Source organism: Crocodylus porosus, unplaced genomic scaffold (assembly GCF_001723895.1).
Source record: "Crocodylus porosus isolate Cpor-Errol unplaced genomic scaffold, CroPor_comp1, whole genome shotgun sequence".
NCBI lineage: Eukaryota > Metazoa > Chordata > Crocodylia > Crocodylidae > Crocodylus > Crocodylus porosus.
This window is the reverse complement of record NW_017728918.1, coordinates 35603896-35620228: the sequence shown is the minus strand read 5'-3', so window position 1 is coordinate 35620228 and position 16333 is coordinate 35603896. Positions and strand designations below refer to the sequence as shown.

Here is a 16333-nt window from a genome sequence, read left to right as displayed (position 1 = left end):
CCCCCCGTAGAGTTTGTCTCCATGCTCCCCACATTTTTGCCCCGACTGGGCTTCTCCGCGGTCACCGCGCACTTCTCTATGGGGTGCTACCTTGCTGGGGTTTCAATACCCACCTCCCACAGTAGGTTCCCCTCACTTGGGTCTCATGCCCCCTCTGGGGCCTGTCCTGCGCGTCTCGCACTACTCGACCTCTCTGGGGCCTGTCCCATGCTCCTCGCCCTCTCTGGGGCCTCGCTCGCACTTCACACACTCTCTCGCCTGCACTGGGGCCTCATAAAGTACCGCCCGCAGGGCCAGGATCACCAGGAACCCCCACACTATTGGGTAGCTCCCCTGAAATTATCCTGATAGCCACCCCCACTGGGGTTGGGGTCCAGACACCCCAAAACACAGCACTCCCTCCAGCATTGGGAGCACCCCCACCTTACTGGGGAGCTCCTAATGAGGCCTCCTCACACCCCTACAGCCTCACCCAGTCTTGTGGTGTAATAATAACAAACTAGCAACATAAAGCCCTGAGCCAACCGGCTACAACCCAAAAGAAGCCTCCTGGCTATAACCTAAACTGTGCGCCACCTAGGTGCTTCCTTACCTCTCTGCCAGGGTTCTCTTCATGCCCTCTCATCATTATACAAACACTGGAGTGCTCTGGCTGCTCTGCTTAATTCTGGTCCACTTGGCTCTGCTCCGCAGCAGCAGAGCTCCTGCTCCTTGGGCTGCCAGAGGGGAACTGCCTTGGGCCTCAGCCTTGTGTGTTTATATAAGCTAGGCCCTGCCCCCCTGGCAGTCAGCTGACCCACTCAGTTGCTTAGGCAACCCCCGGCTGTGCTGCCCTATTGATTGGCAGCTAAGCCCACATCGCCATCATTAGTAGCAAACACCCTAGTGTGCTGCTACACTCCTCCCCCCTTAAGTTCTTAACCTTTATTAGGAGCGGGGCACACAAGTGCCCAGCAACACCAGCCTTCTATCCTTTATACGTCTCTCTTTTTAGGTGTAGGAGGTCCTCAAGTTCCCTGCTGAGCCAAGGGGGTTGCTGTGTCCTTTTGCTACCCTTCCTCTGAGATGGGATGTTCAACCCTTGTACTGTCAGGATCACTCCCTTGGGGAGCAACCACTCTTCTTGGACTCCTCTTCCTGTTGAGTCATGATCTCTTAGGGCCTCAACAGCAAGCCTCCTGAGCTTGTCAAAGTAAGCTTTCCTAAGGTCAAGGGCTTCTGCATTGCTGACTGACTTGCCAACTTTGTGATGGATAGTAAAGGTGATCAGCTCGTGGTCACTATCACCCAGCTTTCTATCGATTCTTAGGTCACTGACTAGGTCATCCTCTTTGGCAGTACCACATCTAGCAATGCTTTACCTCTTGTCAGCTCATAGACATCGTGAATCAGGTAGAGCTCATCCACACATGAGGAAGCTTTGTGACCGATCAGATTTGGCCAAGTGCTCTTCTCATGAAATGTCTGGATAGTTAGTCTCCCATGACAACCATGCACCAAGAACATGCAGCCTCAGCCAGTTCCCTGGTGAATTCCTGGTCCAGCTCTTGCTTCTGGTTAGGAGGTCTGTAGCAGACTCCTACCATGATGTCCCCTGTGCTACATTCCCCATGTATTTTAACCCAGAGGGACTCCAGTTGTCTTCCCTGGGTGCCAATGTCAATTTACAGGGATGTGTAGCCATCTTTGACGTAGAGAGCTACCCCTTTTATCTGCACAATCTACCCTGTACAGGCTATAGCCATCTATACCTGTGGCCCAGTAATAGGTGGAGTCCCACCAGGTCTCCATTATCCCTATGAGATTGTAGTCTTTGTTGCTTAGCAGGAGGACCAGTTCCTCCTGTTTATTCCCCAAGCTCCTGGCATTGGCGTATAGGCACATAAGTGTCCCATTTAAAGCCCTAGGTTTCCTTGCCATCCCAGGCACACACTGTTCCAAACTGAAGTAGGTATGGATTCCCTTGGGTTCCCTAACCTTCTGGTTATGCAGTAATTGCTTAGTGGGCTTGCAGTGGCAGTTATCCACCCACCCCTGGTGGGCTTAGTTTAAAGCCCAGTTGAGCAGGTCAACCAGTTTGGCTGAGAAAAGCCTCCTCCCCAGCCCCTTCTTCTCCTTCTCAGTAACAACTGTGCAGTCAGGGCCACGTGTAGATGCTCCCAGTAGGAACAAAGTCCTTCTCCACTCCCTTAACTAAGCTTTGGGGCCCCACTTGGAGCAACAAGGATCCTTGAGGTAAGAAATGGAGATACAATTCTGCCTCCAGACTATGGAAAGTGATCAGTTACAGCAGTATAGTTCATCACTACACTGACTGTGCAGTAGCGTCATCATCACAGTTTGTGCTCACCAATGCTTCGTTGCCATAACTCTGAGCTACATTCATTGCTATGATGATAGTGTCTTGTATAAACACACCTACTGACTGTAAACATTTTTTAAGGCCATGGCTCCAAGCTCATCTCTGGTGGGGGTTTTTCACTATTTTTCACTACAGGATGCATTTTATCCCCTTTCTCTTATTAGTTTTGGCAAAAAATTGATAATCTTCTCCTTTTGAGCTCAGTTCTGTAAACTTCACTCCACAAAGTGAAATCAGACACATTGCTAGCTCTCACCAATTCACCATTAGAGCCAGGTCCTCTCTGGTTAACATCTTATAGCAGTGCCAGGTTCTAAGGTCTATTGAATGATGCTATTGAATAACCCTGGACAATGAAGATCATGCATAAATCTATTTCCCTTTGGAAGCTTTTTCCTAGGAATACTGGATAAGAAACAGGAATGCTTGCCAAATTGCCAAATTATCAGCAACATCAGGACTTTCTTGTTACACACTGAACAATACCCTGGAACCATACTGGAGAATATGGTTATGAACAGAGTAGGGCTGTTAACATGTATCATGAAACTATTGATAGTTTTTTTTTAATATCTGATTTTTTCACTTGCAAACAGGAAATTGTTCACTCATCATTTGTGGTGGGTGCCCTACTCAATCATCTTCACACCTGTGGAAGGTCATATGGTTCAGTAGACAAGACTGGAGCTCTAAAATCCTGGTTTCTGGTATTGGCTCTGCCACTGATCTTCTGAACCTTTTGTAAAGCACTACCCTGTTCTGCAGAGACACTAGAGCAAACTCTTTTAGAACCAGCTTCAGTAGCTCTGCATGGCCTTGCATTCTGCTGTGCATGCATACCTTTAGTCTTCAGAACAGTTTTTTACTATTGTGATATCAACCTCCAAGTAGAGGAATGACTGCTGCCCACACAGACAAATAGCAAGCTCACAGCAGAAGCAATGAAGGCATGGAGGGGCTATCCCCCTTAATAAGCCTCAAGAGTCCTGGTTGGGCTTCTATAGCCATGCTGAAGCCACTGTACCATGTCTTCATTGCTATAGATATCTGAAACAGATGGATGAAAGGGTAGGCTACATTTTGCAATCACTCCTCTCTTTCATTCTCTGTCTCTGAGAGTAAAAATTATTTCATGCTCAGTTAGAAGACTGATTTTCCTCCTCTTTTCTTGCTCAATATTTTTAATATTATCACTATTTTTAATATTATCAATATTAGTATCAGCTTCTAATAAATGTTCTGAATTATGCATATAATTTACATACCTGTAAAAATACACTCTTGCTTGAAAAAGATTAGAATCTTCAGATCCAGTCTCTAAGCTTGTGTAGAAACCTTATCCGTATGGTCAAACTGACCTGGTTGAATTATGAAAAACTAGTTGATGAAAAATGTCAGAACTTTCATTTCAAATGGTTAAATGTTGATCAACTTCTTTGTTTCTTTAATAAATTATACTTTTTCTTTAAAATTGTCATTGAAGATGTTAACAAAATGACATTTTTTCATGTATCAAAAAGTGAGTTTTTGGCAAGTGAAAATATTTGTAGCTACTTTGAAATAATTTTGTATACTGAAAAAAACAGAAGGATGGTATTTTCACAAAAAGGAAAACATCAACAACTTAACTAACATGAAAAAACCCTTTTGTGACAAAACATTTTGTTTAGCAAATTTCATCCATCTCTCATTCCGACAAAATGCCATCTACAATTTCAATAAAAAGGTAATTTTTATGCTATGTACTGTATTTTTTTAACTGGAGTTGAAAGTATTTTTTCCTTTTCTTGAATTTACTGCTTCTAGTCCAACCAACTGAGGTGAGCTCAACGTGATGAAACATGTCTAAAACAGAAAGATTTTTTTCATTCTTATCAAAATCCTCTTGGCTTTTCATTCGTTCTATGGTATGTTATATACATGTAACTTTATTTACTCTTTGTTTTATTTCTGTCTGAGTATTGGTAGCACAACAATTAACATATTATCTTTCTTTGAAATACTTTCACTTAGTCATCATGAACAGTACAAAACGCAATTATTTTTTATTTTCAATACAGAAGAGCTGCTTCTGGATTAAGGTGCTGTTCATCACAACTAGAAGGATGACAGCATGGCCTTTAGTAATTAACTGTCTGATTACATTTTGATTCTATTGATATGATCACATTCATTGTTATAATGTCATAAATCTGCCCCTTATCTTTGAAAACTAACAAATTTTCTTCATTAAGAGTCATAGTGAATGTTTCATTTATTTTAAGTGTCAGTCATTCTGCAGGCGGTCTGTATTCCTTGTTGATTCTTTGGCTAGGGACAGAAGTTACACATAAACCAGGTGAAGTGATCAAAAATTAGTTTAAATCTGTAACATAATGTAAGTTCAGTATGCATAAACCAGTTTCAAAATGGCTTAAGATAAACGAGGTTGAAACCAGACTTAACTAATTCGGGTGAAACTGGTTTATGCAATTTCTGTCCCAGATCCCTTCCTGGTTTAAGTTAAACCAGAGTCCTCCAGCATCCCAGCCCTCCAGCATCCCAGCTGAACATCCCAGCTGAGCCAAGCCAACCTGTGAGTGCTTCTGAGGGCTGAGGGAGAGGGGCCAGCCCAGGCTGGGTTACTGGGGCCAGGCCCTTTCCATCAGGCTGCAGCTGAGGCTGGGGACATGGGGTCTGCATGGCTCCTCATGCTCAAGTCGGGTGGGGATGTCATGGAGTCCCAGCTGGCTAGGAAGGGCCCTGCAAGGCCAGTCCATGCTGACAGGGCCCTTCCCAGCTCACTGTGGCTGTGTGACAGCCTGGCCGAGCAGCACAGGCAGGGGCTGGCTGTGGGGCAAGCTTTGCAAGCCAGCTCAGAGGCACCAACAGGCCTGGAGCCTAGCAGTCACGGCCACAGCCCCTGTCCTGTGCAGCACCCAGGGGTGCAGGCACGTGCCTACATTTCCAGAATTAAACACGCCTGTTCACTTGCAAATCAGTTCAATCTTCACAGGTTAGACTAACCTGCGAAGATTGAATCAATTCAGGGTCCAGCTTTTTTAATGTCTGTCCCTAGCTTTTAAGACGCTTTGCTTTGGGAAATTATCCCACTTACAGTGTTCTCCCCTAAACTGTTTCTTTAAAGGGAGGTTTCAGGGTAACTCCTTAGTATGAACTTTTCACTGAGCAATAAAGTAAATAGGCTGAAGTACTGAGTCCCTGCACTGAGGGAGAAAGAATGAGTTTGAGAGCTGCATTAGGGTCAAACAAAACCTTAATGATAACTTCTAGTCATTTCACCTAGATCACCAAGAAAGGGAAAGTTTTTCTAAATTGCAGTTTTCATGATCATTGAGCTCCATGCAACTAGACATATTGCATTAGATTTGCACCTGATGCAAATAGCTGTAGCTTCATTAAATTTGTACCAGCTGAAGATCTGGCTCATTGCCTGAAGAGAAGTATAACCAGACAGCCTCTTGTGCATGATTTAGATGATTTACACATGCAGGAGTTTGCAATAACCCCTTCCCTTTGATGAATTCATTTTCTGCATTCAGAAAAGTGGTATTACATTGCTGATGCACCATTATTTACTTACTGTTTATTAGTATTTTAGCACCATCCACAAGCATACCAAGTGCCTACTGATATAAATAAAACACAGGAACCTATGAAGTGTATAAATGAGTCTCACAGAAGATGCAATGAGGAAGGGAGGAAGATTGCAGGGAGGAAGGACAGACGGGGCCACCTCAGTATGATGTTGGGATTGCTCAGCAAAGGCTAGTCCACAGCATGATACAGCAGAGGGGATTTTTAAAAAAATAAGATAAACAGAGAGAACGAATAATAAATAAGTAGAAGACCTAATCAGCTAATTTCTTATTGACATCATTATGAATCCCTAGGTCATTACAGCCCTGGGGAGCTTTGTAAACACTGTTGAAAAAATACAAGCTGCCTCTCAAGGCACTAAAGGGTAATTTTCTCATGGAGACAAATATCACTTAATCCTAGACTAGTTACAGTGACACTGTAACTACATCTAGTGGTTTGCCTAGAACACTGCCACTTGTATCACTGGAAACAGGAAGGAAGCTGGAGCATAGGTGAATAAAATATTAACAATCACCTCAACCCTAAAATGTGCTGGATCCATAGAACAATCATTTTCTCATTTATACATAGAGTGCCACCTTTTATAAAAATCTCCACCAGCAGTTTATATATAACAACTATAATTCAAGCACTTAAGGATGTATCTGTGTAGAATGCCATGGCAGCAGATACCAATGTGGATGCTTTTTCATTACAATTCTTTTTAGTTTTTATCATGTGGACATTTTTAATGTGGACATTTCCCACCACTTCTATACTTGGCATGTACATTTACCATGGTACTTGTTAGAAAGTGAGAGGCAGCTACAGAGATGATTTATTACTCTCTTTCACTGAGGAAGTGGGACATGGTGGCAAAGCAACTAAGATAACTTGTCACAGCTTAAAAGACAGGAGGCGGAGCTGCACTCCTGACTCATGAAAAAGTCCTTTCCAGAGAACCCATGTGAAAATATGGGTACCTGACTATTGTGGCCAGAGAAGATAAGAATCAAAGACATGCAAGTATGATGTGAGACACATTGCTCCCTTGTGTGCTGCTGGTTACAGAAACTAGCATGCCTTAACTTGCTGACCCTATGGGCCACTAGGCTTGGGTAGACCTTGGACCTGCATTAGAGAGAACTTGTGGTCTACTAGATTAGTCATTTGACTAACCCAAAGAGACTGGGTTCCTGTCCCAAGTCTACAATTGTGACCTGAGGCAAATTGCTGTAGCTCTGTGTTGTTGTTCTTGTTGTTCCATCCTTTGTATGGCTGATCGACATTACTGTGAGTTGTACAGAGATGTTAGTCTCTTAGTCGGGTTTTGTTTAGTGCTGAATGTCATGGGAAAAGTTAAAATGCTACTGCTGTATAAATTATTCCTCAGCTGCTTAGACAAATACCACTTGTGTACTGTTATTTGTATAGCATATTGCTGCATTCGTATTGCTGTTTTCTATCTTCCCTGCTTTCTGTACTCTCTAAGACCATTACTTAAGTTTTCTGTTTTCTAATTAAGATACATATGTGCAGTTGGTTTAATTCCAGCCCTGTCTCCATTATTTGAAAAACTAACTGCAATGCATAGTTTAGGTCAGCAGTTCTGAAACTATGGTCTGCTAACTAATGAAAGACTATGGATCATTTTCAGATGGTCCCGGGAGCAATTTCCATTCTAATTGTCAACCCTGTGTAACTGAAACAAGTGACAGTCTGGTTGCCCTAGAGCATTTCAACCGTACATGTGTCAGCTTGCAATTAGGGCTCCCGTGTATATTTGCTAGACCTCCAATGTATGCCTTTGCTTGTTTGGATTGCAGCATAGATTCTGAAATCTGCTTTTAAAAAATCTCCTAATGTGTCTTCAGCTTCACAGGACTGAATATATTAATGCCAAAGTTTAAGAAGTTCCAAACACATAACATGAAATACCAAAGTGACAAAGTGCCCTGGATAGTGTAGCTACCGCCAAGCATTCAGAAATCATGAGTAGAGACCAATTAAATTTGCGATTTTGTGGATTTCATGGAAATTGTGAAATCAGACATTGTCCACAAAATTAGGCAATGTCTGTGAAATCTGTAATATATATGTAATAAAATGCTGGCTCTGCCAATCAGTGGTGATAGGCAGGGATCGTGATGGACAGCCCTCTTGACCAATCAGCAATGAGGGGTGGAGCCACGAGGCCCCTAAGCCAATTAGAGGCATGGGTAGGGCCCTCTACAATAAGCCCATGAAAATGGCGGCTGGCCCATGATTAACCTGCAAAATTAGCCAGCTGCCTCCTCACTTTTGATAAGTCCCTATTTATGGGTGAAGCCTCTTCATACTTGAGATTGATTTACAACCATGCAATTTTTGAAAATTACATTTTCATTCTGATTTCTGAACTTTCAGGAGACATTTAGGTCATGGAGTCAAACTTTCTCTGAAAACACTGTGCAGAGGAAACATAAAGCCCACACCTTTTTTTAAAATGAAAACTCAGATTTTCACACTGAAGGGGCTGAAGCTTAAAAAATACTAAATACCATAATACTGATCATAAAACTGCAAAAGTAACAATGTTTTCTTGAGTTGAGAGACTGCAGGCAATAAGAGGAGGACTAAGTACTAGTACAAAAATTGAATTTAACTGCTGAAAAAAATTCTGCCTTTTCAAGATTTTGTTTCTAATTGAAACAGAAAAAAAGACTTTCCAAATTTTCCATGGAATAAAGATTTCTGAAGACTTATGATTCAGTGCTTCAACAAAATTGTCTGCATAAGTTCAGTATAAAACATTAACTATATTATTACCTATAATGCCAAAACTGATATTTGAATATAATGACAAACAAATTGGAATTAAATTATAGAGTCAAACTGAAACATCTCATTTAAAATGAGAAAATGGAAATCATTTTTCAAACTTTAATCCAAAGAAAATCTTTTCAAAATTGACTTGTGCCCATAAAACGTTTCCAGTTTTCATTTTCATTTTCAAACACTTTGATTACATTTGTAATTCAATGAAACAGCATTTTCCAAGAGGATGCTACCAGTTTTTCATCGAAATATTGACCAGTGATATTCAATAAAAGCCACACACTTTAGTTTATCCACTGAGACCCAAATAAAAGACTATCTAGCAAACACTTCAATAAGTGAACAACCAGAATAAGCATAATACAAGCAATCAGGTACTCAGTTTTTTATTCAACAAATGATTTACTCATTTAAATTAAATTTAACTTACTCAAGAAACCATACAGATCACTCTTCAGATGAAGACAAAAGAGTACATAATTTTCCTAAATTTATATTTTAAGATTCATTTTTAAACCATCTCTTCATGTTTGCCCTTTTGGTACTGAAATGCCTTCTCTTTCTTTAATTGGCTCCATGTGATGCTTTTTGTTATTTTTACTTAGATTTATTTGAGCAAACTGCCTGTTGAAATGTTTAATTCTCACTGGTTCAAATTTTTATCTACCCAATATTTTCCAACTGGCAGCCCTTTCCATCTAGATGTTTTCAACCCAATTTCAGATCAACATGTTGAACTAATAAACACTCTTGGACAGAAACAACCACTTCACTCATCCATCTCCCAGAAGCTAAAATTCACAGTGGTCTCAAAACTTTCATAGAGCACCAGATTTTATCAATATGTGTATAAAACAAGCTGGCCTGCCTCTTTCAGGGCCAGCTGCCCTGGAGCTGTTCAATTAGCCCTGCTGTTATACCTGGTGAATGTTAGACTTAAAAGGAAGAAAGTCCAGCAGTTGAGAGAACAGTTAAATTATATCTATGTAAAACGAGAAATCTGGCAAATGAGGAATGATCTGCAGTTTACTGCCTGTCAGAAGGCCATGGCAGAAATCTTGGCCTGTTGGATTAATTAAATGCCACAAATTTTTGGTGAAAGAACAGGAGAAAATGTTCCAGCTGGCCACCTGCAGAGAAGGTGGCCTGACTTTATACCTAGATTCATAAAGTCAGAGGTGTCTTTCAGAGAAGGTTTCTGTAGAAACAGGCTGCCTTTGCACTGGACAAAGTGCACAAGTGTTAGAAAAGAGATAGTACCTCCCAGAAACAGATGAGGCTGGAAGTAGCTATTGGAAAGTACCAAGGAATGGTAGACTATGGTGGTAACTGCTTTATGCCCAAAGGACTGAGTGGGTCTGGGTTCTCTTGCTTATCTCTAGCAAAGAGATTGAGATAGATGTGTTTGTGCCACCTCAAGAGGGAAGAGAGGGTATGAGACTTAGTAAGAGGGCTAGAGGTATGAACAAACTGCCAGACTGGGAATGGTGGTATAGAAAGGGAAGCCGAACAGGTCTGCTCTCTTAATGCCCTCTTAATTTTAAGAGGTGGTGTCCAAGGAAGAAACTTGTCCAGAATTCTTCAGTTACACATATTTTAAAAAAAGCTGTGGAAAAAGAGAGAGAAGCTGTATACAAAGCACTCAAATCTGTGTTTCATACAGTTTTTATTTCATGAACATGAATCCATTTTGCATTTGTCTGAACTTGGAGTGGAATAATATGTTTAAAAAACTGATGTGCTACTTACTGATTCTGTAAAATCCTGTTTGTCTGAATTTATCTTTGAAAAAGTGCCCAACCCTATGCCTGGCTTTGAGGCGTAACAGGCACCAAAGATGAGTCAAGTTTTTAACTAGCTTTCTCACTAGGAAAGTATTGCTTTGGGTCAGATTGTTAGTCAGTACTTATTTACTCAGTAAATACTATGACCTGAAGAAGTATGACTGAACATGTTATTAATCAACAATGACTGACAGAGTACTTCCTCAAAACGCTAATCTCTGACCAAACAAATAACAGAAACATAAGAAATTACAGCTATAAATTTACTATGGTAATTGGTACATGAGCTGAAAGGAATCAGTCAAGCAAGCATTTCTTTCTTGGTTGGCAGTGTGTATTAAACTATGTTGGCATATGGTAAAAAAAAGCCATTTTTGTTCTAGGCTTCTGTTCTAGGCTATAATAATAAAATGTGGAAATAAATTAGATTTCTGATGTCATTTGCACCAGTATAATTATAATTTTAAGATACAACTGGATGAAACTGCTACCCTGGGTTTACACTGATATAAATGAAATCACAATTTGGTTCAATATTCTAGCATGCATCTGTTACTCATAAGAAGATTATTCCATATATATGCTGTCTTCATTAGAAGGGGTTAATTTTCAAGGGATTATACAAAACTTACTCTAATTCAGTACAGTAATTGGATATAATTAAAAGCTCTCCCTGAAGCTGATACTGTGTACTGTGATTCTATTGTCAGTAACATCTCTGGATGGACAAAAATCATCCAAGAGATGCACTGAGTGATTGGTACTCTTCCCTCTAAAGTTCTGTTCCATGGAGGTGAATAGCACATACAAGTCCCATCGATGCCAGTGTTACATGTGCTAAGCACCTCTCAGACTTGGCCCCTACATCTATTGAAGCAATGCCATAAGTGGTGTTATAGACCCTTGTGTTGCTGGAGGCATTGTGTTTTAGAAGAAATCCTTTGACCATTTAATTCCATTAGAAATCTTGTAATAGTTTTTAAAATCTTCTATCTACATTTGGGAAGATGAGATGTCTGATATGGACCTTTTAACAAAAATCTATGCCTTTGTCGCTTCAAGATTAGAAAGCTGAAATGTGTTCTTTATGGGGCTACACCTTGTGACCATCTGGAAGCTAATACAATTATTAAATGCTGTAGTTGTTTATTAAGTGGATATAAGCCATGGAACAAATGGTCCACAATTTGCCCTTTCTCCAATAAACTGTTGTGTAAAATTCATGGTATTGGCTTTAACCCATGAGCCCTACAAGGTTTGAGAGCAAGTAAAGTAAGAGATTGCCCCTTCCTCAACAGGAATTGATATCAGCAAATGTACACGGCCTGGTTCCACCAGTATAAATGAGATAAGCCTGTTGGCACTGTCCCCTCTGGAAAAAGTCTTTTCTCATTCTTACCTTCCTGACTACTGCAGCCTGGAATTGTTAACTTTCTGGGCATGCTGTGAGGCCCATCTTTTGTTTTATTTTTTCTTGCATCTGCTGGATATATTTACATTTTTGTCTCTATCGTGTGTGTGTGTGTGTGCGCGCGCAAGTGTGTGTGTGTTTTCAGAGGATTAGTAGATGCCTATTGTACTTAAAAACAAATAAATGCCAAGTAAAGAAACATTTCCCAAACCTATAACATGTTTCATAATCCATCCAGGGAACAGAAAATGTATTGCATCTTGATATAATAATAAGAGAAATTAAGATTTTGGAACACATATATTTGGGGAAAACTTCTAAAAGAATTTCTATTCCCTTCAGTGCTTACAAAATACCAAGATGCACTATTTCCCCTCTCTCAACTCTTAGAGTGAGTTAAAATCTTAGAATCATGGAAAATTAGGGTTGGAAGGGACTTCAGGAGGTCATCTAGTCCAACCCCCTGCTCAAAGCAGGGCCAGCCCCAACTAGAACATCCCAACCAAAACTCTGCCTAACCGTGTCCTAAAAACCTCCAAGGATGGAGACTCCACAACCTCTCTGGGTAGCCTGTTCCAGTGCTTTATGACCCTCCTCATGAGAAAGGTCTTTCTTATATCTAACCTAAACTTCCCTTGCTACAACTTGAAATCATTGCCCCTTGTTCTGTCATCTGCCACCACCGAGAACAGTCTAATTCCATCCACTTCAGAACCCACCTTCAAGTAGTTGAAGGCTGCTATTAAATCCCACTTCCGTCTTCTCTTTTGGGCTAGGGACAGATATTCAAAAAGCCTGAGCCTGAATTGACATTGGCCAGACCCTGCAGGACACTCTGATTAGCTCAGCAGGGAATTGATAATAGTGGTTATCACGCCATTAAGAAAACAACAGGGGGACATTACCAGCTACCTGTTGATTCAGCAAGGACTGTAGCCAGCATGTGGTCTGCTATTCAATACACCTCTCTGCAAGGTAGAGGGGAGGCAGCGAATTCCTGCTTAGCAGGGAGTGGTGAGAGGAGAGGGGATGCAACCTACAAACTGTGCTCCAGCTGCAGCCAAGGAGCAGAGGGGAGGGGCCAGCCCTGCTGTGGAGCAGAGAGCCCCACCCAGCTCGGAGAGCGTGCCAGGATGCTGGGGGTGTCAGGTTTATCTTAAACCAGCAAGGGGTCTGGGACAGACATTGCATAAACTGGCTTAGGCCAAGTTAGTTAAGTCTGATACTACATTCAACCAGGTTTATTTCAGACTGGTTTCAGACATTTTCAAACTGGCTTATGTGAACTGAACATCTGTTTGTGACAGGTTTAAACCAGTTTCTGACCACTTAAACCAGTTTATGTGTAATGTCTGTCCCTAGCCCTGCAGACTAAATAAGCCCAGTTTCCTCACCCTATCCTCAGAAATCACATGCCCTGCTAACCATATTTGTTGCCTTCTGCTGGCCTCATTCCAATTTGTCCACATCCTTTCTGTAGTGGGGACCCAAAACTGAACATAGGACTCCAGATGTGGCCTCCTCAGTGCTGAAGAGAGGGGAATAATCACTTCTATTGAACTGCTGGCAACACTTCTATTGATAGTCTTCATTAAAATCAGCAAGACTTCCTCCCATTTGGTGTCACCTATTTTTACTCCCATCAAGTTGTGGCAGGTGAGATAGACATCTGGACAAGGGGAAGCAGGACTTAACACCTCGTTTGTGCTCAAAGCAGAAACCTGCTCACAGGCAACAATAAGCACAATATGATTGAGTTCAGGATACTGAGGAAAGGAAGGAAGGAGAGAAGCAAGGTAAGAACCCTGGACTATAGAAAAACAGACTTCTAGAAAACACCTCAAGCATGTAGGCATGAAGCCACAAAGGCCAAAGTGCAACTGGCATGCCAGTAACTCCATCGTTTGCCATCCTAGGGAAAGATTTGTCTTCTGGCTTTCTCTTCCAGCCTGCGCCTCCATGCAGGGAAACTGCTCATTGCTCTGGTGTGTAATATCTCTGCTCTGGTTCCCCTTCTAGGGGATTTCTTCACTCAGTCGGTCAGTCATTTATACAATGTCTCTAACAAGCAGTTAGCACTTCACAGTAGTTCCCCGAGGTGAAGTGAGAGTCCTTAATTGGCAATTAACCTGTCTGTATCCCTGTGCCTTTGCTAAGCCACAAGTTCTAAACCAACAGGTTCTCTTCCCAGGTCTCTCCATAAACAGGATCAACGTCTCCAGTTTCATTGCCTAAGCTGCCATCCACTACTACATTCCCCACTAATTCTTCTTTGTTTGTGAACAGCAGGTCAAGGAAGAGGACATCCTCTAGTTGGTTTCTCCAACACTTGCACCAGGAAGTTGTCCCCAACACTCTCCATAAACTTCCTGGATTGCCTGTGCACTGCTGTATTGCTCTCCCAGCAGATGTCAGGGTGATTGAAGTCCCCCATGAGAAACAGGGCCTGTGATCAGGAAACTTGTACTAGCTGTTCGAAGAAAGCCTCATCTGCCTGATCCTAGTCTGGTTGTCTATAACACACGCCCACCAGGACAATATCCTTGGTGTACTCCCCTCTCACCCTAACTCAGAGACTTTCAACAGGCCTTTCTCCAGGTTCATACTGGAGCTCTGAGCAATCTTACAGCTTTTACAGAAGGCTCAACTCCTTCTCCTCTTCTCTCCTACCTGTCCTTCCTGAACAGTTTAGACCCATCCATGATAGTGCTCCATTCCTGTTATCTATCCCAGCAAGTCTGTTATTTCAATCACATCATAGTTCCATGACTGTGCAAAGATTTCCAGTTCTTCCTGCTTGTTTTCCAAGCTCTGTGCATGCATGCACAGGCACCTGAGGTAACTAGTTGAGTGCCCTGACTTCTCAGAAAGTATGAGAACCCCTCCCCTGTTGCCACTTCCTGCTTACTCTTTCTCTAGGTCTCCCACTTCCTCACTTACCTGAGGGTTTTGGTCTTCATCCCCCAGTGAACCTAATTTAAAGCCCTCCTCACTAGGTTAATGAGCCATCTGTGAAGATGCTCTTCCCTCTTTTTGTCAGGTGGGTCCCATCTTTTCCTAGTAATCCTTCTTCTTAGAACAACGTCCTATAGTCAAAGAAGCCAAAGCCCTGCTGGTGACACCATCTGTGTAGCCATGCACTGGTCTTCGACAGGTTATGTTACCATTATGCACCAATGATTTCCTGGGTTTTGGGGGCTATCTCAGAATTTGACATGATTTCTTCAAAATGGGATTCTTTCAAAACTGCCATGTGTGTCCATCAAACAGCTTACCTTTCTGCATAGGCGTAAGTGCAAGGGAAAAGTGGTTGCAAAACACTACCGGATCAGTACAGTTGCATTTTACATCCTTTGGGCAAACGTGGAAGGAATTAGATGGTGAATGAGATCTTGTGTATTTAGTTAACCAGGTTGGAATTTTTCCATTAATCACAAAAACAGGGGCATATGGGAAATCAAATTTTTTTCTGTGAAAATATGTTTTCACTTTTCTAACAGTTCTCAGGTATAGATGTGTTAAAACTTTATACATATTCACTCCAAAATGAATGTATATTTATAGAGTGTGAAGTAAATTTTTTTTATCTATCTTGTATTCAGTCATGAGAAAAATATCACTATGAACAAAATTACATAGGACCTATAGGAGAAATTCTGAAAGTTACGGAAAGAGAAATGTTTATAATAAAAGATAATAAAATATGAAAGACTACAATAAAATACTTATAGAAACCTGGAGAGGCTACGGGACCTGAACCTGTTCAGCCTCCACAAGAGAAGGCTAAGAGGGGATCTGGTGGCCATCTATAAACTTGCCAAGGGTGAACAGCAGGCAATGGGAGAGTCCCTGTTCCCCCGAGCACTATTAGGAGCAACAAGGAAGAATGGCCATAAGCTGACTGAGAGTAGATTCAGGCTAGACATCAGGAGGTGCTACTTCACAGTCAGGGCAGCTAGGAGCTGGAACCAACTTCCAAGGGAAGTGGTACTCGCTCCTACCCTGGGGGTCTTCAAAAGGAGGCTAGATAATCACCTTGCCAGGGTCGTTTGACCCCAGTACTCTTTTCTGCCCATTGCAGGGGGTCAGACTTGATGGTCTGCTTAGGTCCCTTCTAACCGTACCAACTATGAAATTATGAAATTATGAAAGATTTTTAATAACATGAAAATCCCAGTTTTAAAGGTAATTTGTGTTCTACAAGTCTAAGTTTTAAAGGACTTTAAATGGTTGAATTAAAGTTAGATTCTGGGAATTACCTAAAGAATTTTCAGAATTTCAGGTGTCATAAGGCCTCTGAATATCAGACCTTTAGCACCTTAAGTGCCATTGGTGTGTGTGGTAGGGTTTGTTTTACCAAACCTCCTCCTATAATGA

General features: G+C 41.6%; 1 long non-coding RNA gene across 1 annotated transcript in view; it reads left to right on the top strand.

The window, feature by feature from the left end:
• Positions 1-15260, top strand: part of LOC109312208 — a 19023-nt gene extending 3763 nt beyond the window's left edge. The window contains exons 2-3 of the long non-coding RNA XR_002101740.1: positions 1030-1032; positions 15251-15260. This is a non-coding gene — a long non-coding RNA (uncharacterized LOC109312208). The remainder of the gene's footprint in view (positions 1-1029; positions 1033-15250) is intronic.
• Positions 15261-16333: the final 1073 nt, after the last annotated feature.